Source organism: Dysidea avara, chromosome 1 (genome assembly GCF_963678975.1).
Source record: "Dysidea avara chromosome 1, odDysAvar1.4, whole genome shotgun sequence".
Classification (NCBI taxonomy): Eukaryota; Metazoa; Porifera; class Demospongiae; order Dictyoceratida; family Dysideidae; genus Dysidea; species Dysidea avara.
In genome coordinates this window covers 9,325,963-9,350,476 of record NC_089272.1, presented here as the reverse complement: position 1 = coordinate 9,350,476, position 24,514 = coordinate 9,325,963, and the positions used below count along the sequence as shown (strand labels likewise).

The following is a 24,514-nucleotide window of genomic DNA, read 5'->3' as shown; positions in this document are numbered from 1 at the left end:
TGTAGGAAACCAATGATCAACTGATAATTGGAGTTAATGGAAGGGCTGACAGTCCTGGGCACAGTGCCAAATTTGGCTCATATTCAATGGTAAGAATAAGATGATAGACCTCAAATTAGTAAATTTCATGTGCACAGCTAATTAACAAGTTGCAATGTAATTCCACATGGAGCAACAAGGTTGGAGGCAGCTACTACATGAAAAGGAAGGCCTTTTGCAGTGCATGAAGCATTTGGGAGATTATGGTTTACCGGTGGATACAACTAGCATGCAAAGTTGACAAATGCCTGTACAGTCACGCATGTTTGTGTAAGAAGTTGGAAAAGCTAGCCAAGCAGAAGGGCTGTGAGTTAGTGGAGAGTGGCAGAAGAGCATAACCTATACTGATGTGTCTCTTCAATGGAAGATGGGAATGAATATGTCATACGGGCAAAGTAGTTATCATTAGATAACAATATACATAACAAACATAGAAACTATGGTATGAAAAGAATCTTGTAAATGTACCAGTCCAGGTGTACCGGAAAGCAGTTCTACCCAAGTTAACTCCCCTTTACCACGAACAAGTAACATTAGCTACCACTTTCATTGGCAAATTTAAGAGACTCACAATACACTACAATTCATAGTCCAATTGTCATGTGACCTAATACAGTAATTGTTTATTATTTAACACATAAGTCTCATGACTGCGGTCAATGACCATGCCACTATCACACAAATGTGAATAATTATGGTAAGTTAAGGCGGCGTGATAGAAAAAAAAGTGGTTTAAGAAATGTGAATAAATAGCTTTTTTAAAAATCTTTGCTGCTTATTGTGGCATTCGTTGTACGTAGATACCAAAGCAAGCAAGAAGTTGGGTGCACTATTGACAATCACTGATCTTTGCAATGACAGGTCCCCAAAATACCTGACATCATCTGTGGAATCCTTCCATAATGTATACATTTTGGTGGCATTTTCATATCTAGGAATGCAGGTAGGCATAAAATGTTCCATGACAGGGATTCTGTTACCAACAACTAATGTGCTCATGTTCTGTAATGTGTTTAGAACATGTTGTGAGTGACATGTAGGTAATGACAACATAGTTGTCAGGTAACAGAACCCCCTATTAGACATATGATAACATGCATTGTTTTCACAGCTATAATAAAATTTTCTATATCTTGTACGTAGGTTAAAATTAGCTGCACTCCATTTTAATGAAATGCTAACAGATATATACACCTCAAGCTGTTACCAAGCAGGGTGATGAATGCTATGACATTGCAAATCCAAAGTATAAGAAGGATGGGTATATAATACAAAAAGTTTTGGTAAAGCCATCATATGGTAAAGAGTTTATAATTATGTACATGTGTATGCAGTTGTGAATAACGCATTTTGGCAGGCTGCATCGACAAGTTGATGTCAGGAACAACAAAACGGTGTACAGTTGGGACAACTAGAGACTCCCAAGGCACTTGCATCTGCATATGAAGGCCAGATAAAGCCAAATCTATTCAAGAAAAATATTTATAAGTAACATTAAGAATGTACAGTACTAGGATACTTAAATCCTATGTGTTGATAAAGGTAATCTTTGTCACAGCACAGGCATGCAGGCAACATTTACTTTCATTGATCTACAAAGCCAACCTCAACACCATTTTATCAGCTATTCATATCGATACTGTCTATGAATATGTTATGCATATTTTGCTATAGGTATCAATTTTTTTTAATAACTTGCTCACTGACTGATTTTTCCTGAAAATCACCACCATACAGTTGAAAATACGACAAACAGGCAGTTTGTAGCACCAACAAATTCAAGCATACAGCTTCAAAGCCTTCGTCTCTTTGCTGTTTGATAAACTTCACAGGAGCACACACACTCAACTACAGTTGGTGTGATTTCACAATTCCCACATCTACACCTTGTAACAAAAGATAAGATGTAGATAGCTACAGGGGATGGGGCTCTTTGTTTACAGTTGTTTTGGCATATAAACATGCATACCGTTTTTAAAATCATAATGCGATTTGCATGGCCAAAGCCTATATACTCTCTGTGTGGTGCTTATCCCTTGAAGATATAAGCTCATAGTTGTTTAAATAGCAAAGTTGTGTTTTGATTTGATTCTGACTATACAGTACTGCATACACAATGTTCTGCTGACACCCCAAGCTTTTTCAGGGTGACAATGAAACACCTGCGTCATATTGTGGACTGTTAGCAAAATATTTTCTCTCACTTTTTTTCTGCCAACCATCACTCAAAAATGGGAATAAAGTGGTCTGGCCACACAAGACTACCTGGATGATGAAAGTCAACCAGGTGTTTCATTACTCATTTCATTTCAATCTCCATAACAACTTTGCTATTCGAACTATACCAGACAATAACTGGATGCTTAGGGTGCTACATAAATGCCAGAAATCCCATCCCTTTTAACAAGCATTTTTTCTTCAATTTTTACTACCAACACACGATCCCATCCACTTACACTTTCTATTCCCTCGCCAGTAAAAATGGCCATCATTCCTTTTGTCAATACCCCTTAGTATGGTCCATTTGTATTCACTAAATAATGTGACCTGGATTGTAAGAATTATTTGTTTTTGTACTTTTCCATTTTCGTCAGTTTGTTTTCTGGTTTTGTAGTTGTGTTGATGTGTTTATGTCTCGTTTTTCTATTATATATCTGGTACCACTCCTGCAAGGAAGAACTGCTTAAGCCGATTGCAGAGTTTAAACAATAAATCAAATCAAATAAATCACTCTATTATCTTCAGCCCTCAGTTCAGTTGTCTAATTGTCCTGTATTTCACTCAGCCCGCAAAGGCTTTGTCGTTTTCTTGTTGTTCTGCAGTAGCTATGTCGTCATGTAAAGTGTTTCACTGTTTTATTTGCCATACTAAATTGTACTCATGTGTGTTATGTGCGTATGTACCTTGTTTTTGGGCCCGGGCGTTATGTACCCATATATGTCACGGCTCACGACGGCTATACAAAAATGGATAATTTATCTATCCGCTATCTATCTGTTTTCAACCGACATGATAAGCTCCGCGCTGGAGAGCCGTGTTGCCCAAGCGAAACTGTTCGGCTACATCACATCTATGTTTACACATAGATAGTAAACTAACCTAATTTGCTCGGTTGTCGATTCCTTGGACGGTAGCAGAATCGTAGTTGTTTCAGCAGTCAAAGATAATTAGAAGACGGTGACATATAATCACGAAATTCCCGTACCTAGTTAGGGAGGTTCGAAGAAACCGTGACACATATCAAAACATATGTATGGGATTTGTCAAATGAGGCATTTTCAGGTGGTCAACATTAAAAGTTTTCAAACACTGGGTTAAACCTTTAAAATTAAGAATTATGCATTAAACAAATCTAATATCTGTTTAAAATCTTTTTTGAAACCTCAACTTGGTAAAACAGGCTGATCATAAAATCTCATCATTCCTTGTCCTTTGCTGTCCAATACAAAATACATGTATTTTACACTACACACAAAAACACTAATTTACAACCTTTAACTCACAAAATTTCTATAGCACACCATACAATAAAAGAAAGCCCTTGAATTTCTCTATTCAATTCCGACCGTACAAATGGGAAAATGTCGCTATAGCGACAATTATTTACTGCTGATGACGACATAATACGCGCTCCATACATTAACCTATTGGAAAATTTAATTATCTCGCCGGGAAAATCCCAATTTACAAGTTGTTATCCTCAACGAAATTCGCTAAATTTGGTATCATTCTACGCAGCGAAGGATGCTTAATAAGACTCCGACCGTACAAATTGTTAAACAGATTAGTTTATAGAAATATGTTTAAAAACACGTGTTTTTACGGGCATTCTGAACACGTAAATTTCGCGGTACAAGGCTCCTTTTTAGCTTCCCCTTCGTTACTACACAAAGAACTTACACATGAATCGAATCGCCTTTCATCAAGGAATCTGATAAACCAAACTTCGTGCCTGTCAACCAAAGTACGCGGAAGTTATGGCGCCTTGTTTAGAGGACGGTGTTATTTTATACGAAACGGGCGTAACCCATTCGGAAATCCGGAATATCTTACACAAGTTTTGATATGAGTCAGGTACAATGTAGATAGCTATTATACAGATATATATGATTGAGTACTAATTATAGTAATATACTAATGATTCTCACCTGATTATCCACAACGCTACGAAGACTTCGCTACAGTCGATTGTGAGTCAGTTTCATCTCTAGTGGTTTGAGATTTTGCCCGGATTGTGGTTTTGAGATATTGATTGTGGTTTTGTGTGTGAAATGGACTTTATCCACAATGATGTCACGAGCACAAGATGGCCGCGTTATTTGGGGTACTAATGTACAGACGCCTATGGAGAAATTGTTTTGATCGATCATATTTCAGCTAGGGAAGGAGATATCGAGCTCTAAGCAACAGGTATGGGTACAAGACAACACAATAAACGATTTGTAATGCATGGTGGAAAATTTTCGAGATAGCGCTTGTTTGCAATGGTTTTTGTTACGTTATACCCATACCTGTTGGCTACTGGTCAGTATCTTTCTTCACGAGTGAAATATGATCGATCAAAACAATTTCTCCATAGGCGCCTGTATGGCACGCCATCTGTAACAAAAGGGAATATATATAACAAACAAAATATTATAGCAAATAGTTTAGTTTAAAGGAGATTTGTAAGGGTGGAATCATTGCGAAAAACAAACGTTTTATTTAAAGCATGCACATACAGTGGAATCATGGCGAAACAAAAACGTTTAATTGAAAGCCCTTACACATAATATAATCATACATACTTACCATTGCTTTAAACAAAACAAACGCTTTTTGCTATGACACTCGCAACTGAAATTCTTTAAATGAAAGGTTGGTTGCAACTGAGGAATCATGGCGAAGTAGAATCGTTTAGGATCAAAACACCTTCATACGTTGAAACAATACACTTACGCCATTCCTTTGAACGAAACAAATCCTTTTTGCTGGAATACTTGCAGTGTAATCGGCCTTTAATCGAAAGGTTGTATGGGGCTGGCTGTAAACATGTCAGGGTCACAAACGTTTGAATCCAACAATATTTCTTTTCTGGAATTACAGATATTTAGAATTCCTTTAAATAAAAGAAGTCAGATTGCTGAGATCACCGCGACTAGAAAATCCTTTAAACGAAAGGTTTGGATTTAGCCATAATATTAGCAAAGGCAAATGCTTTAGACGAAACAGTTGCATTTGGTGTGTGGTAACAAACAATATTACTATAATGATGCCTTCTAGTAACCACACTAGGTATTTATAATAATCATGCTTCTTTACGCATGCTCAGTAGTTGCCGCGAAAATCGATTGATTTGGTGTGAATTAACGTGGCGTTGGAAATGTCACAAGGTGAGCTTGCACGCACATTTATTCATCTTTATATGCCCTTTTACATTAGTTCATATACAAGGAGTGCCTGCTCGTAAGAAAAGACGATTGGCAGCGCCGTTACCACCGCTACCGCCACAACAAGACCGTAATTAGAATAGCAGCTTTAATTTGGAAGGGAGGATAATAATGTCTCAACACGAAGTAGGTGATGGTGCAACTAGTCGTGTGTATGTAGGAACCTTAGATGGTGTTACAGTTGCTGTCAAGCAGCTTAAGTTGTACACTCCCCGATTGGCATCAGCATTAATCCAGGCTTATGAACAGCTTTTTAAGCTGAAGCATGACAACATTGTTTAGGTGCTTGGTATTTGTCCTACAAATGGTTACATTGTTATGGAATATTGTCACACAATACTTCATAATCACACACTCAGAACCTTGGGTGATTTATTGACATACTATGGTGACGATTTGCCTGTTGAACACAGAATTATGGCCCTTAGTGATATTGCAGAAGGTTTACAGTACCTTCACTCTAATGATCTAGTGCATGGTGACATCAAACCACACAATGTATAGGTGGCAGGATCAGAACAGGAGTTTTTGTTTAAAATTACTGATTATGCCTGTTACAAATACAAAACTGCTAATCAATTTTCTTCCCGGTCAACTTCTCTCAAACAGCTAACGACACCGGGGTATTTGGCACCAGAATTGATAAGTGATATAGGTAGCTATTTACACCCAACTAAAGCCTCAGACATATATTCGTTTTCTATCTTGGCTTATGAAGTAGCCTTTATTCGTGAACCATGGCCAGTTGTCAACATGCAATTAATTGAATCTGTTAAAAGAGGCAATAGACCTGTTGTTCCAAACAATGCTTCAACATTTATTTCCTCATTATTACAGAACTGTTGGAAGCATGATAGCTTATCACGCCCAAGTGCTTTGTATGTGTCACAGTCCATCCAAGATTACTTGGAATCATCATCTCCACAAATTTTTGTTAAAGATACTAGTAACATAAATCCTGGCCAGATTCAGAATCTATCGGCTGCTAGTAGTGTTGCGATACATCACTCAATAGACAACGTTGCAAGTACTGCTTTATTAAGCGAACAGATAACCCGTATACCTAACTCAAATTTCTCTGTGTCTGCTAAAGCTGGAGGGTCTCAGACACTATTTGGTGATGTATCTTCCATTCATTCGGACAATAATGGAGCAGGCTTTAATTCTAACACACAAGGTAATGAAATACAACAAGATAGTCATGGTGTTACTGCTGACATATCAGAATCTCCTTCAGATTCTTTACTCTCTACCCACAATGATTATGCTCTGGAATACAATGAGTGTGTAGTTCCTTCAGAATCATCAACAAATGGTTTTGATTCTATTAGTAAGCAAGTATTATGCAGCTCTGATCCTAGTACAGTAGTTTCACCAATTCATTGTACTACAGATATCCAGGACCAAAGTGCAATTTCCCAACATATTAGCTGCACAGATGTGTTAAGTGGTGATGATATAGAAAAGATTAAGACTGCCCTAAATGTCAGAGAATTAAAAGAGTTTCAAGTACAGTGCATTAATGCAGTTCAGCAAGGAAGGGATGTAATATTAGTTCAACCAACTGGCTCAGGAAAGTCATTGTGTTTTATTTTCCCTGCACTTCTCAATCCTGGAAAAGTTTGTATTGTCGTTGAGCCAGTGGTGGCAATAATTAATAACCAAGTAGAAGCATTGGAAAGGAAAGGCATAGATGCTGTAGCATTAGGTAGGGCAGCAGAAAAAAAGAAGAGGTCACCAAACTTTAGACGTGTGTTTTACAGTTCCAATCTTCCTACTCTGGCATTTTGTACTCCTGAGTATCTATTCGGTGCACCAAGTAATGACTCTTTCTCAGGGTCAAGTGGTCAATCCCATTTGTTGCTTGAAATACAGGACAAGATTTCTATGGTAATTATAGATGAAGCCCATAAAATCTTTGACCGCATGCCAGATTATCGCCCAGCTTTTGATGAAATGAAGCAATTATGCAAACTTCCGTGCCCACTTGTTGCAATGTCTGCAACATTAACAAGTTCACAGGTGAATACTCTAAAGCAAGAGTATTTAAGAAGCGATCGGTGTCTTGTACTAACTAAAGGGGTACACCGAGACAATTTGCAGCTACGTATGCAATGCTATAGGCGCCGAAAGCTAAATAGCTTAGGAGAAGGCATGGTGGATGATCCTGATAGCGACAAAGAAAATGACGATGACATATCCATTTTGAGCAATGATATTTCAGCTAGTGTATATACATCCATGTGGGCAGACAGCATTAGTAGGATTAGCTCATTGTTTGAAGGTCACTCATCAGTGCTCTACTTAGATTTTGTTAAGGATGTTGAGGAAATTGCTAGTATTTTAGGCCAAAGCAATGTTAAAGTGGGTAAGTATACTGGAGAAATGCAGATAGATGACCAAAAAATGGCAGACAAAAAGTTTTTACGTGGTGAAATATCAGTGTTAGTAGCAACTGAATCTTATGAACTAGGAGTTGATAATCCTAATATCAGTCAGATTATTAGAATTGGCTGCCCCCGTAATCTGGGTGTGTTCTTGCAAGAAGTGGGTCGTGCAGGTAGAAAACCGAATAGTACAGCGAAAGGATTGCTACTTTTCAATGAATACATTGATGATAAGCGTTTGGGTCAGTGGTTGAAATCATCACTGGGCCCTAAAGGAGAAGATCCGGCATTTAAAGCAGTGAAGTTGAGCATTCTTTATACATACACCAAAGCTTGGCGGTTCATTTATTCGATTTATAATGGGAAATGCTTATCTCGAGCTCTTGCTTACTTTTACGGCGGTGTTAATGATAACAATCCACCAACTTGCTTTGTGGCTAATAGTCCTCTGTGCATGGTATGTGAACATACGGAAGAAATGTGTGAAGTTAGCATAGACATTAAAGATTTCTTGTTAGTGTTGTTGAATACTATCAAACAGCTATGTACAACTGGTTTTGCAGGTGTGACCAAAACCCTACTGATATCTGTTTTGCTTGCCAACAATGAGAAGTACGTTCGTACATTTGAGGTTTTAACAGATATATTTGATAGCGAAGACACTTGTTGGGGGTCCGGCATATCTATTAATGGCACAGCAATGTCACAATCTGCTTGGCACAAAGTATTGTATGTAGCAGTACATCTCTGTTTGATTGATTTGAACTTTACATTCAGACCATTTGAAAACCACTACGAAGTGCACAGAAAATATATTCTGTCTTCTGCAGGAAATGAGTTTTTGCAAGCTCCAGTAGCAATTATGTCACTAGATCCACATGCTTGCTTTGTTGATAGAATTCTAGGTGTCACACAAAGAGTTTCTAAAAGATGCAATCAAAATCGTGGTAAGCAACTGAAACCACGTATAGTAGCTGCATTGGAAGAATGCCAAGAAGAAGGAACTGTGGATGACTTGAAATTGATTGGTTTTGAACGTGAAAATGATACATGCATATTTTTCAAGGATTGCTTTTCTCTTCCATGTGCAACAAAAGATCCACATTATCTCCTTGAATCCATTCAGTTATCACGCACTCAAGCTGGTATTAAAGAAATGTCAGCTGTGATTGATGGGGTCACAATGAATCTTATGTGCAATCGATCATACTGTTCTGGTGTGAAAATGTGTGGAGCAGATGATTGTACTTATACAGTGTCCACCAAACAAAGGGTGAACAGATGCAAAGCACACCCAAAAATGGGTCTTTTGCAAACTGGTCCTTGTAGTTGCTATATTGCATACTTTTACCCACTAGATCCCAAAGAGGATGGGAGACGTTGGTTTGTGGTGATAAATGCAGAAAGCACTACTGCAGGTGACTTGCATAATCACCTGCCACCATCAGAATGGAAACTTCCCCCAAAAATGATTAGTGATATTGTTGATGCAACAAAACGAAACATTCAGCTAACACCTAAAGAAATACAAAAAGGTGCTGGAATGGACTACAGACCAATGCAGGTGTCATTGGCTGCATCTCACATTGGCAGAATACGAACTGCTGTGAAAAAGGGTAGGCATGATGTAGACAAGGTTGATCATGAAAAGGTAAATCCTTTTGCAATAATTGCATCTTTTCCATCAATTAAAGAACGAGTAGACCAGAGTAATGCATCTGATATACAAGGAATTGATGACATGATTGGTAAGTACCAACTTGATGGTGATGACGCTTACTCATTCGGAAGAGATAGACAATTTGCTTGGTTTCAAGCCCCATTTCAAGCATACCATTGGGCAAAAGCAGACGTTTTATTTGCAGATATTGACTATACAGGGTGCCACCATTTTCCTTACCTTCTGAATGTTGTGTGTAAGAACACCGTGTTGCAGCAGTACATGGCTTGTGGCAGGGTGCTGCTAAATTGTCAAGATGGTGCATCTATAGGGAAAGCCTTGTCTAAATTAGAATGCAATATTAAAACCTTGTACAAGGAATACAACATCTCAAGAGATCACAAGGAAATTTTATTAGATTTTGATGAGGCTGAATCTAATGCTTTTGTTGAAGCTTTTGGCAAGGAAATAGGAAATATTTTGCGAGGGTGCTCAATGCATTTTTTTCGCTCGGCAATGCGTGTGCCAAAGCTGGTAAATTTGTCAACTTCCTCACAGGGATATCACATTTTTATGTCAATTGCTAAAAAGATACCTGATGAACCCTCACCAGATACTGTGATGAAGGCATTTGATGTGTTGTGTGGTTTAAAGTCTTGAAATATTTTCTTCCCAATTACCACCTGATTTAAAGTCATTAAAAGTGAATAATGTTGACACTAGCAAATGGGGGGATACACAAACCTGGGTAGACTGGTGGAGTCGGCCACAGATTTTAAAGAAACTAACTGTGGCATTTAGTTCAATTTCTATAGAAGATTGGCAAGATCTTCCAGGTACCAATAATCCTGTTGAATCAATTAACAGACAAAGCACTCCAGAGAATGTAAAATCAGTCTCTTTGAAACCTCTTATTGAACATTTTTATCTGGAAGACAGAAGAATAGCTATAATGCAAATTGCTTCTTCTGCAAACGTAACAATTTCATATCAAGCAAATCCCAGAAAAAGAAGACGTCGCCCTGCAAAGCCTCCAGAGAAGAAAGCCTCATTAAGTTCAGTTCCTAAGGGAACCAAAGCAATTGGATGCAGAGTAAATGTAGAATTTTATGAAGGAGAAGAAGGGGAAAGTTATCAAACAACTAAGTGGTACAAGGGCACAATTATTGCATACAGTAAGAGGGGACATGTTGTTACTTTCGATGGATATGGTCCAGAACATAATGAAACAATAAAGCAACTGAAGAAGTCAGTAGAGAAGGGAGAGGTTCGGTTACTGTAGACTATAGACTAGTGTACGTGTGTGTATTTTTACTTCTAGCCAACTAATATACTTATAACTCATTGTTCACTATCTTTTCTGATTTATGATTTGATGTAATTTTTAACTTTAAATTTGGTTGCTGTAAGTAAGTAAATTAATTAAGTATATAAGTAATTATGTATAGAAGAGATCACTGGTGTACAAGTGTAGAGAACTGTTGTAGAGTTGGTGCAATGACAGTGACACTTGGTAAAGCATTCCACTGAGGGATTACTCGTGGAGATGAACTTGTAGCTATTAACTGTCGAAGATATTGTAATAAATCTTTTGTTGTGACCTCTAGTGATAAGAGAGTTATTAATCATGCATTCTGGGAGTGAAATGTCCAATAAACCATTTAAGATTTTATAAAGAACACATAGAGACCGAATATCTCGTCTCTTCTTCAAGCTGTCCCACTGTAAAGTTGATAACATTTCACTAACACTGCTGTATCTGTTAATTGGTTGAGAATTCTTTAAAGTGCAGCTTAAAATTAATGTGTATCTATGATTCCATAATCTGACATTAAAAGTGCTGATGTATGGAGGAAGGTGATGCAGAATTAATATTCTAACTTATGGCAGTTTCCAAATCTTGTGCAGTATGTGGTAAATTTATAATGTAATATTGTTCATATAGTGTTGAAATGATCAGATGGTTCTTAAGGCTATAAAAACCTCAAATCATCGAGTACATTAATGATATTAATTGTATAAGTTAATTTGTATGTGTAGCCCTAAGTTAAATGTATTCCAGAGTGATGATTATATATGCAAAGCTGAGAGCAGACTTGAATACTTTATTATATAACTATAGAAGTGGCTAATAGTATAACTACATGCTTTGTAGCTATATATATATATATATATATATATATATATAATTTATAGTGCTATAGCTATAGGCTGAAAGCATGGCATCATGAGAAATTCATATAGGTTGTGTCTGCATGCATCATGGTATGTGAATGATAGGATGCAATCAGCTATAGGCTAGCTAATAGCTATATAGCTAGCTGTAAATGCAGGTGGCCATGATCTCAGCGAATGCTCTATCTTTTGGGCTAAAGAAATGCAGGTAGCCATGATCTCAGCAAATGCTCTATCTTTTGGGTTAAAGAAATGCAGGTCGCCATGATCTCAGCGATTCGCCTATCCGCATATCATAGTATATTAAAAGAAATGAAGGTCGCCATGATCTCAGCGAATAGCATTTCCTTTGAATAAAAGAAATGCAGGTCGCCATGATCTCAGCGAATAGCATTTCCTTTGATATCATAGTATATTAAAAGAAATGAAGGTCGCCATGATCTCAGCGAATAGCATTTCCTTTGAATAAAAGAAATGTAGGTCGCCATGATCTCAGCGAATAGCATTTCCTTTGAATAAAAGAAATGTAGGTCGCCATGATCTCAGCGAATAGCATTTCCTTTGACTAAACGAAATGCAGGTCGCCAAGATCTCAGCGAATTACAGGCATTTAAATAGCAAAATACTTAGTAGCTGCAGCAACTGCTGGGATCCCTGCAATTGAAATGCCTTTTGTTTAAACGTGGTGCGAATTCCTGTTATCTTAGCCAAATATATGGGTTTGAATGAAACGTTCTAACTCGACATGTATTCACCGAGTAGCATTTTTGCTTTTAACAAAAGGACTTTTAGGCGAAATGTAATCGTTTAACCGAAACGCCTTAACTATGAAAGTTTTGATATAGTCTAGAATCCGCCAGCGATTGGATGACCTTTTTCACAAAACGGAAGATGGACGCGGAAGGTAGCTAACCTTGGTGAAAAGGCCTGGAAGTGCCCCCCTGGTCAGCCCTGTTGATGCCGTCATTGCCAGGTAGCTAGTATAATCCGAGGTATAATCGTTTCCATAATCGTACACTAACTGAGTTAGCTACCCCTATGATTGTGCTTGTGTAGAAATGGGATTTATATAGCACTTCTGTAGACTACTGTGACTGCTCTATGAGAGTATCTCGAGTAAGAAAGGCTCTTTCAAAAGGGGGGTTCCATGGAACCATTTGAACCCCCCTGGATCCGCCCCTGAAGTGTTCATAATATATATATATATATATATATATATATAGACTAGTATATATCTGCAAATATTGGCAGAATATCAATTAATCTTCTGAAGTTGCTATGAGACCTTTGAAATTTTACCACTTCGTCACTGATATTATTATTTATCTGATTTGTCAAAAGAGACAGGGCGACACCAAAAGGCAGAGCCTGTACAAGGGTGTTTCCCTAGAAGATACAAAACTAAAAACGGAGGGAAAAAATACAGAGAAAAACACAGCTACAAAAACCAGGAAAGAACACATACACATATAAATTAATTACAATGAAACATTTTATACACAGCTTGGCAGCAAAACTTAGACGAGCTGAGATCAAATACATCACACGGTAGAGTGATAATCAATAGCGATTCCGGGAGAATTTTAAAATCAATGGAAATAATTTTCATTTAGTATAGCCTTGTGCAGTACTCCCTGAGGATCTCATAAACACTTAGTTTTAAAAAATCCATTATAGGATGGTGGAGTTATAAGCAATTTTGCATGTCCTTTAAAATAGGAAAAACTTTCTCTGTATCTTTCCATTGCAAAAAGTCCCAAAAATGGCACAATTGAACAAATACTTATAACTGAGCTTTGTAATAACATTTTGAACTTCTGTTTTCTGCTATAAATACTTTAATACATGGACCACAGTGTAACCTCATTTGTAAGACCCTCTGAATAAAGGTCACCTCCATAGAAATCCACTAAATAGTTGCAAGCATGATGTGGATGGCAAAACAGCATACACATGGTGAAGTGCAACCACTCTGTACCAGTCACCTCCACTCAAAAATACAATGTGCATGCAAAGCAAGGAGTTGTGCTGTTGATTTATAGCTGCTTATATGATTATTTTGTCTCTTAATATACAGCTCCTTGACAGCTACCAAAATGGTGCATCAAAGAGATGAGCTATTTATGGTACAAATTTGCTGACTTTTAGCATAGTAATATTGAAAACTACATAGTCAAAACTGCTCACCTTGATGTAAATAACATGTGCTGGGTCGTTTCTTGTAAAGAAAACATGACATTGTGGTGGCTATATTGAAAAATAATCTTGGCACAAAACTCCACACAAACATATTTGCAGCAGAAAACTAAATGCACCATCGTATTCCTTGCCACCAGAAACCCTACAAATGATCCAATTGTTTGATCAATCACTCATATGGCAGCAAAATGATTATGCCAACTCTCCAATGGAAGATTCATGGAGAAAATTTTATGTTAAATTTACGGAATTCCGGAATCACTACAACTGGCCCTGCTGACTAAATTTATCATTTGTTTTAACCCTGAGATACATTACACTTGACAAGTCATCTGTCAGAAAGTGCTTAGGTGATGCTGCCCACCAGACTATCCTAGCCTATGAGCAGGGCCGCCCAGAGAAATTAAGGGGCCCAGGGCAAAGAGTTAAAGTGGGGTCCTTGACCCAAGTTGTAAGGTGAAGACCAAAAAAAAAAAAAAGGTCACAACCTGCTGGCAATGACAATAACTACCCATCACCAACCATAACTCCTTATCTATAAGCTTGCTACACTGCTCCTCTGAAGAATACTGTGACTGCTCTATTAGAGTATTTAGATCTGACTGTTCTATTAGAGTATATCGATTTTTTAAACAGGTATTCAGGGGGCCCGGGGTAAAATGCCCCAGTTGCCTCACCCCTGTGGGCGGCCCTGCCTACGAGTGGCTGGATCCAGTTACATAATTAATCTGCAACTACTTTTCATAACTACACCCTTGCCAATGCAGGTCATGCTTGTGGTCGCATGTGTCTGAGGGCTCACCCACATTTGCATGTAAAACTATATTTGTACAACCTTTTCATCATTCCATTAATGATGGTTTTCGCTCTCTTAAAGGAGATAGGGACTCCATTCTATTACAACGAACTCTTGATGCATGTAATGATTTTGTCCATTTTTAAATAATAGCTAGCTATACTGCTGTATTCTAGGTGCATTGACTGAGACTGTGAGTGTCAGTGAATCAGATTTTCAGCTTCACTGATTTAATCAGAACCTACAAGTTTGACAACAGAACCTGGCATAGTGCCAACTTCTACTTGGATATTGGTGAGATTTATGCAAGTGAAACACTCTGACAGCTGCTCAGAAATGCACCATTAGCAAAGCACAAAGTGCCATCCAAAACTCACGTGTTTCCTATGCACAGTATTTTGGTGGCTGTAATCATAGTTTTAGGTATGCATGGCATGCAGAAATCCTTGGTTGGTATACAGTGAGCATGTTGGTGGCAAGTTTTGCTTTTTCTGAGCCAGGGATTGATTTTTCCACAGGCTACTTTGTAAGCCATTTCATGTGTATGTGGAATAAAAAAGTGAGAAAGGAGCAGCATATCATGGCAAATTTTTTTTTCAAAATGCATGGAACTAGCCAACAACTTTAAGCCACAGTTGAGCATTCAGACACAACCATACTGGCATGGCATGATATACACATATGGTTGCTAACATTAAGCGTAACCAAACCATACTAACATCCTTGGTTTGTGCAGTATTGTTTAATGTACCATGAAACCACCTAACTTCAAAGCCAAATTCCAGGGTACATATCTTATAAACCCTGGCTGGCCATGGTACATTTAAGTTAAACCATGGCTGGCTATGGTACATTTAAAATAAACCATGGCTGGCCATGATACATGTAAATGTATCATGGCCTTGATATATCTGATTAGGTAACGTTGTTTGTTTTTATAAGAATCCTGGCAGTATTCGATTGTGGGAGTTTATTATTACTCACGTGATGAAAACCATGAACCCGATTTTGCATTCTACAGCACTCATACGAAGGCGATTCGACACCCTTACCACCCTATGAGTTGACAGACGAAAGTTTAAGGTGAGAACTAGTTTCATGGTTAATTTACAATCGCGTGTCCTCGTGTTTGATTACGTACCACGCCCACTTTTCGTATATCACGAAGTAACCACTCTACAGCGAAGCTTACCCCTCTGGATGTTTAGAAAACATTGTAAACAGCGGTTAAACGATGTAGCAACTTTGAAACACTTGTTAAATCGCAAAATTGAGTGTTTCCGTGATATTCATAGGATTTTCCCGTTTATGTTAACAAACGTAACTGCAACGTTACTTGCTGCTGACCCATAATCGAATTTTACAAGACTCTCTATATAATAAATCCAGCGGGTTGCCTCGTATTGGCTTGGGTGATTAGTCGCCCACCACAGTAGGCCATTAGCTTACATGGTACATATCAGTTGTATCACGTGCCCTCGTGATTTGCCTGATATGTACACCCACGCTCTCGGGCCGTTAAAATCACTCGGGTACATGATACAACTATTACATGTATTGTTTTATGAGGAGATATAGCTAAAATTGATACATCTGCATGGTACCTGGAAATTTTCTAGCACTCTTAAAGCTCTTGATGATGTGTTGAGGGATCACTTGCAGGCACCTGCAATGCAAGCCACTTATGTTTCACCCAAAATTCACAATTGTTTGTTATAGTAAAGCAAATAATTGTGTTTATACACCAGCAATTCTCTGATTCATCAATCACTGCTGTTAAACTATTAGGTCTTGTTCCATCTATTTTATGCTGCTCAAAGCCTGTAGATCTGGGTGCATGTGTAAACCAGTACAGTTCAGATCTTCCATCTCCTGAATTGTTTGAAATGGAACTCCAATGATGGAAGGGCCACTACATAACAAAAGAAAGCTAGTGAGAGCCTGAGAGGCCATCATCAGCAGCAGCTGCTGCCATACAAAGAATGTGATAGGGACATGTTCCCAAACATTTATGTTCTGTTGCATATTGCCTGCACAATTCCGGTGACTTCTCTATTAATTTGACAACAACAAAAAACTCTTATCCACAGTTAAGGTTAATGCTATGAATTCCAAATGAGGATAGCTTTGTAATAAATGCTGATGTGGTACTGATCATGGGTTGGAAAGTCTACTATTAGATTAACACAATACATGGCCATTGTCCAGGTGGTGTGTGAAGCAGTCCAAATTGTGTAGTAGATGGGTGGTACAAGATCTTGATTGTGATCACTCCTTGATTTGGGACCATGATTTTGATTAACTTTTACTGTAATAAGGAGGTTGTCCTTTTCAGAGGTAAAATTGCATTGGTAGAGGTTTATATAAGGACCTCCGAAACTGTCCTTTATAAGGAGGTCAATGCACAGTGTCGGAGGGTCCACTCACTCCACTGTACTCATTTAACTATATAGACCAGCACAACATGGAGGTTGAGGTAGTATAATTATGAGCACAATAATGGATTGAATTTTGAGCACTGCAACTTAGCATAATAATTATAAAAGTGTATTAGGTTCATTAGGCTGGTGGTATTATAGCCATTATATTTTCGCACTGCCAGCAAATCACACATTATGCTATGTGGCACAGCCCTTTCAGTGAAGTTATAACATTATCGGCTATTTAATGTATAAATAGCAAGTAGTGAATAATGTAGTTGTATACAGGAGCGGAGGAAGTAGTTGATATGAGGGGGAGCTGGGCTGACCCAGACTTATCTCTGGTTTGGTAAGGTGAGACCAAAAAAAAATAATAAAAAAGGTCACAACCAACTGACAATAGCTTTCCACCTCACCAGCTACACATTTATAATTTATAGCTGATAAACTACATAAAAATCCTTACATAGCTCGCTACATACTCATTGCTTTATTAAAGCGACTGCTCTATTAGAGTATCTCGATCTTTATCACGGTTTTCAGCCCCACTCAAGAAGGATAATTTCGGTGTGATATCATTCTGAGGGGGGGCTTCAGCCCCTTAGCCCCCCCTTTCCGCCGCCTATGGTTGTATATAAGGTATAGCTCTGATAACCTCCAAGGAATCAAGGTGATGTTTCTTCCTGTGGGGCACATGGTTAGTAGATGATATATAGTTCATTTAGTTATTCAATGGAGCAAACCTAAACCATCATCTGCTACATACACAACAGAGGAATGTATAGAAAGTACACAGATGTTACACACAAGCCCCATAAGCAGGAAACCAGTACGTTTGACAAGTTTCAGTGATTGTGCATGGTCTTCAAAGACTTGATATCCATTAAGCATTAACGGATGAACGTAACCTAGGTGATATGGATGCACCTGTTACATGTACAGTATTATCATTCTCCTAATTTGAAAATATTGTAGATTACATGCATATGCTTGTTTCTATACAGGTAAATTGACAGTGTAGGCCAGGAGAACATCTCTTGAAAAAGGTCCACAACTTTAGTAAAAAGATCCACAATTTAAAGCCTATAATTTTAGTACTAAAAGTTATGTAAAGTGACTGAAATACGTATCACCAAATGTAACTTTTAATTGTATGTATAAAAATTTTTGAAAATTTTCCTGAGGGCATGCCCCAGCTTTAGCATACAAACAATCCATGCATTACATCACACAAGGCCCACCTTTAGCTAGAACCTACTCATAAGTCTGGCTGGGATATCTAAATGATAATGATGTAAGCATGGGAAATTTAGAAGATTGTTGAAATTGATTTGTTGAGATTACTTGCCTCACTCTAAGGTGCTCAGCAATTACAATTAGGTGCATAGCCATTAAGACTTATATATAAATTTTAAGACATTAGCAATAATCTAGACATCCCAGCTAAGTTCCACATATCACCACTGAGGTCTTGATGGTGAACACCAGGACTACACAATATGCCATCTCACAATATCACTGTGAAAAAAGCTCAGAATAATAAGGTCTATAACAGTCTTATTATGTTAGTATTGGAAGGAAATAGTACAGTATATGTGACCGGATTTGCGAAAAGGTACCTTTTCCACACATTTGACATACCAGCAAACAAAATAATGTAACACTTGACTCCTTATACCAATTAACTTGCTCTTAGTATCAAAATGTAGCCAGATACTGTGGTTACATTCATTGAAAATTTCAAGCAATTATATGCAATGATCAAAAAGTTATGAAGCTTTGAAGTCCAAAAAATGGGTCAAATTTTGTGTGTGAAAAAGGTACCTTTTCGCAAATCCGGTCACATATATTAATAGATTAGGACTTTACTATAACAAGCTTATCGAATACATTTAAGACGGTCATATATTAGAGATTAAATCACTAGTATAGTGCGGTGTATTATCAGACTATACTAAGCCTATTTCAACCATATATTGGCTACTATACTACTGTACTTTTTTACTTTCCTATAATCTGTGGTTACCTTAATTAAATAATTTCTATAATTATATTTGTAATGAATTTAATTCTATAAATAGGTTAACACCACAATAGGTACAGCTAGTAAATCAATGTCTTCTTGGCCATGACAGTATCAAATCAATTTCATCATTTATCAGTCTTTATCCAACTGCAGCAGGTAAGACAGTAAATACAATTCACAAGTTCCATTACAAATTACCTGTATTATCATCACTATGTAGAACTCTATGACAATCTGTTAGCCGTCTGGTAGAACTGTCCCACAGCTCTAATACAAAGATGGTAAATATAATGTTTATTCTGGACAATCGTTGGACTTACAGTTTGTAACAATAAGAATCTCATAAAACCGAGACCTTGTCTGGAAACCTAGCATTACCATGTAGAACGGCGGCTAGGTCCCACAACTCTATTAAAGATGGTAAATATAATGCGTATACTGAACAATCATTGTACTTACAGTTTGTAACAATCTTTTAAAACTGAGACCGACAATCCATGTACAACTAAGACAAGTCTGATAAGACCAGGTCTCACAACCCTAAACGGAGGCAAACATAATTCATATTCTGGATTACTTGGTGTACTTACAGGTGTTATCAGTGAGTCTAACCAGACATAAAACGGCCACTTAGTATGTGACTTTGTTGGGCTAACGTGTTACGTAAGCTCACAAGAAGCATCTGATACACTGATAACCAAGTCCAAGAATCTTGTAATCACTAAGTACAATTGAAACAAGACTAAATATGTGACTGGATTTTGGAAAAACGATCCAAATCGCACATTACAAGTTTCGAGATAAACGGTTTTAAAGAATTGAAGCCAGCATAACTCTCCAAGGATAGCAAGCACGCGTATGAAATTTACACAAAAGATGCATCAATCTGTTACCTTTCAAGTCACTTCCAGTACTTGTAGCTGCTTGTACAGTTTCCCGCCAAATAAGATAGATAATCTGAGCAGTTGGACGAGCGAAGTAGTATCACGAGTGCTCACAAAGGGGTGGAGGCTGGGGGGTGGTGGGGAGGGCAAAAGATAGGCCTCAAAATGGAGGCAGACCACGATTGGAGTCCAGACACGAGATTACAGGGCTGTGATGGCTCCTTAGTGGCTGATATGTATCAAAATCTACAGAGAACACGTCTGGCCAACATTATAAGGCTGTCCACCAGTCAACCACTGATTCTTGCCAAGCCAGGTCCTTCACAAGGCCTGAAACCGCCATTTGGGCACTCCACACCACCCAGAAAAGACTTCTATTAAAACCAGCCTCGTGTAGTTTGAGTAGTGCTGAGGGTCAAAACTTGTAGTACGATAGTGTAGCTATCCACTGGTGGTGTTAGTTTGATTTTGCCTGATGTGCGATTTGGTTCGGTTCTGTAAAATCTGGTCACATATAATATAATTTGCATACTCTCAGTGAACTTACTTTTGTTAGCAATACGAGCATGGTCAGTGAAATAAGGACAAACAAGATGGAACAGGTTCTTGAAAGCACTCAACTCATTTACAGTGCCAGACGAGGTAGCAACCATCAGCTGTTGATAAAAAGTAGTGAAAAACATGAAGAAATGAGACCGGTTCCCAGAAGAAATGAGACCAGTTTCCACAAACCTAAACGAAGGTAAATATAAATTGTATACTGGACACTCTCAGTGTACTTACTTAGCAATACAAAGAATCTCCTAGAACTGAGACCAAGTCTGCAATTCCTACCCTATTGAAAAGAAAATGAATAAAAACACAATCAGGCTTAATGCACTTACAGCTGTAAGTAATTAGAAGATGACGTTGATCAACTCCGTGAAAAAAGAACCAAAAAGTCCACACATGGTTGCTACCAGATTCTTTAACGGAAGCAGCTGCCATTGAAAGAAACTAACACTGCAGATGTTGTAGACTGACAGCCTGTAGAACCAAGAGGTTCGACAAGAAACTGTACCTCTGAAGAGATAATATACAAAATCATAAGAGCAGACCATGCATACTCTACCGTTGATGGCTGATGAACTGTGTCCACTCGTCATCCGCCATAAGCTGAGATAACAGGATATAAAACATGTAATACGTAAACAGCAACACCAAAGTTGAATCATTTGCAGGCCATTGTCATACAATACACAATAACCAATTTAATACGGCTAAACCTATCGTACAAGCTATCATTTTAGTCTAATACTTACTCATCCAGAGCTGTTTTTGATGGCTGCCATTGAAGGAATTGTCCACTTGGCCGCGCCACTTCACCACTACTGTGACAGGCCAGCAGGGACAAGCAGGGATGTACAGTTGTGGTCCATAACTATCATCGTGGCTCATTGGACGATGGCGCCGATCGTGCACACTCTCTCCGCGAGATACACCGTCCGAGCGACACCACCATATCACTCACATTTACAACCTATGATACAACAATAGCGACAAAGATGGCGACTTAATTGCATCTAATACGCATGCGCACACCACTGACCCTTCAATTTTAGACAAGCATTACTACGAAATTTTGCAGGTGTGCTAACTGTGCAAGAAAATCTAGATTTGTATGACTCTTAGATTGAATAATTAATTTTTCTGGTATTATATGCTTTGCCATACGAAAATGTGTGCGTATGAAATTATCACAACAAACTGAAGCTAGTTAGCTAGATATAGTGATTAACAGAAGTGTAGCTACTCATTGTAAAATCATCATCATGACTTTGTTTGGTACAGTAAAAAAAAATCTTAAGTCACATGGGATGGTGATAATGAGATGGTGAAGCTAAAAATAAGACAATAATGAGATCTGATGGTGAAGCTAAAAAGTTATCACATTTAGTTAAGTAAACAAAGCCATACAAAGAATGTGTATTAAACTAAAGTATAATCTGTTTCCCATAATATAAGATGGGGTATATACTAAAGTATAAGATAGTTAGTATAATGCAAGACTATACTGAGATTATTTGTATAGTTTAAGCCATTAGATATACCATCTTATATTCCTCTTTCTTCACAGTGTATGCCATCTCGGAAGTCGCATGGTGCATGTGCCTCCAGCCTAACTTAAAGTGTGCGAAATAACGTCCAGGAATTTCGGTCAATTACACCAGGTGTGTCAAGCCATAGTTGAATTTGTCCGGAAATACTGTCCTTTCAAAGTTTATAGTGTTAGCATTGGGCTAGGAGGGAGGCCAAACATGATGGTATTGACATGTAATTAAATTATGTGTTTTTGGTTTGTACTGACCACAAAGGCATGCCTAAGCAGTTTACTATGTTGTGCCAGCCTACTTGTATCAGTCACCTGTACTGCAGTAGTGAAATGTATTTTATAACCTGATTGCAATTAGTAACTTTTACTTGTGGTATTCATGATCACCTGCACAACCAGTTTTTAAGCTAGAATGAACAAACCATCAGTGCATCTGTTGATATTAGAGATAGAGCCAATACATGTGACTGGGCCTGCGAAAATAGGGCATGTGCCAGTGGGCACAAAGTACACTACATCACATAACAGGCCATATCTCAGTAATGGAATTAAAAATCTGCATTCTGTAATCTGTGCTATAATGCCAATTAAGTAATAATTGTTGAAAATTTCATGGCCATAACTTAATAGCTTCAAAGGTTATGAGCCATGAAAGCTTGAAAAATTAGGCAAATTTTATGTGCCCACATGCCCCATTTTTGCAGGCCCAGTCACATATATTCTAAGCCATGGTAGTATATAGCTATATCATTGCAAGGCAAGTAGAAGGCTTTGACTGAAGTCCTTATGACTCCTTTCCTACAAAGGCCCAATTGATTTCATAGAAGCCCATTCATGTGACCAGTAGCTACTCTTTAAAATGCTGTACTATTGGTATCAGTGAGTGTTTGATAAGTAATCAGCTCTACAGTACATTGGTGGCCCCAATGTTTGAAACAAGCATCTAGTGCCACGTGGTAGAAACACAGGGAAGGAGAAACAATACAAGTTAAAATGTCCCATCCAATTGCTTAATGTCCACTCAAATTTCACAATGCCCTGACAGTACGACAGGATATGTCTGAAAAGTTATTTTGCATACTGAACTTACATCTTTTCTGAGCTTTTGTTCAACAGCCACAACAGGGAACTATCTCTCACAAGTGGAAGAGATTCAATAATGTTGTGGCAACTTGAAATAATGACCCAGAGAATAATGTAATCATGTTACTGCATAAACCCTAAACCTTAAACTCACAGATTGTAATATTCTTCCCCCCTCCCCCCGCCACACACACACACGCACACATACGTCTTGACACTGCCCGTTCAGGTCACGTGGTCCTCTACCACAGCGGAGGAAACAAGAACTTGTTGTCACATTGGTGGAACACACTTATTTAGGTGGACTTTCAGGCCCCCAGCACTCCACTCTTCATCCATTGATGACAATGTTGGCATTGTGCTGTTCAAAGATGCATGGGCTTATGGCAAACACTTGTGTCTTTTCAGATCTCCAGGCCTCCTAAAACGTCTGCCACAATCATTACAAAGAAAAGATTGTTCAGGGGGAAAACTATCTTGTGTAGAATGTTCACTTGTCTCACATTTATGTATGGCCAATCCTCCTCTACTCCTGAAACAGCATTCACATCTCTGATATTGAACTGCACCAGACTGTTCCTCTACAGGTAGCTGTTGTTCTGCAATACACTTATGATGAGCCTTATATACCACCCTCGGTCTGAAAATACCTCTGACAAATTGCACACTGCACAGTCCACATCTGAGCTGCACATACGTGTTCCTGCTCATCACCGTCTACAGATTGAAGATACAGTTGTCGCCACTGCTTCCTATGATGGCAGGTGGTCAGAATATTTACTCCTGTCATTTTTCATGCTTTTACCCAATGTATTTCCGCAATGGCATTTAGCTATCTCTAAAACAGTATGCAAATAAGTTGGGTTTTTGCTCAGCGGGTCACCACTGTTTATGTCATGTATTTTATGTAGTACTTTTATGGTTCAGGTTTAGACATATAATTATGTACTGTGCAGGGGCGGTCCAGACTTTTTAAAAGGAGGTTCCACTCTGGAATTGCAACTTTAGCCAAGCTAGCTGTAGGTTGCAGACCAAAAAAACAAGGTTATCATGATCACCTAAAACCGCTGACAATAGCTACCCCTTACCAATTTATTTATAATTACTAGCTTGCTACACTGCTCCTCTTAAGAATACTGTGAGACTTCTCTATTAGAGTATCTCGATCTTGACTGCTCTATTAGGGTATCTTGAGTAAGAAAGGGGGGTTCTCTGTGAATTCTATCCCACTAGGGACCTGTGAGTAGGCTAAAGCCTGTGAATACAGGGAGTCATAAACATGTAACTAAAACATTGAAGAATGCAGAAAAAAATCCCAGACCCA

General features: G+C 38.2%; 2 protein-coding genes and 1 long non-coding RNA gene across 6 annotated transcripts in view; 1 reads left to right on the top strand and 2 right to left on the bottom strand.

Moving 5' to 3' along the window:
* LOC136255375 (uncharacterized) overlaps positions 1 to 4,287 on the bottom strand; it is a 7,281-nt gene extending 2,994 nt beyond the window's left edge. The window contains exon 1 of one of the 2 annotated variants that reach the window (XM_066048136.1): positions 4,188 to 4,287. The gene's annotated coding sequence lies outside the window, so the exon portion shown is untranslated. Of the gene's footprint in view, positions 1 to 3,138; positions 3,265 to 4,187 lie in introns of those variants that run through there. The other variant, XM_066048144.1, reaches the window with a different exon arrangement.
* The window catches only part of LOC136255542 (zinc finger protein 431-like), a 135,508-nt gene that overhangs the window by 3,881 nt on the left and 107,113 nt on the right, over positions 1 to 24,514 (top strand). The gene's annotated exons all lie outside the window — the stretch shown is intronic.
* On the bottom strand, positions 19,154 to 21,621 carry LOC136255804 (uncharacterized). The gene is made up of 10 exons (XR_010701113.1): positions 21,317 to 21,621; positions 21,127 to 21,170; positions 20,900 to 21,077; positions 20,799 to 20,850; positions 20,563 to 20,747; positions 19,722 to 19,852; positions 19,591 to 19,671; positions 19,452 to 19,539; positions 19,330 to 19,398; positions 19,154 to 19,278 (listed from the first exon to the last, which is right to left on the bottom strand). It is a non-coding gene; the product is annotated as an uncharacterized lncRNA (long non-coding RNA).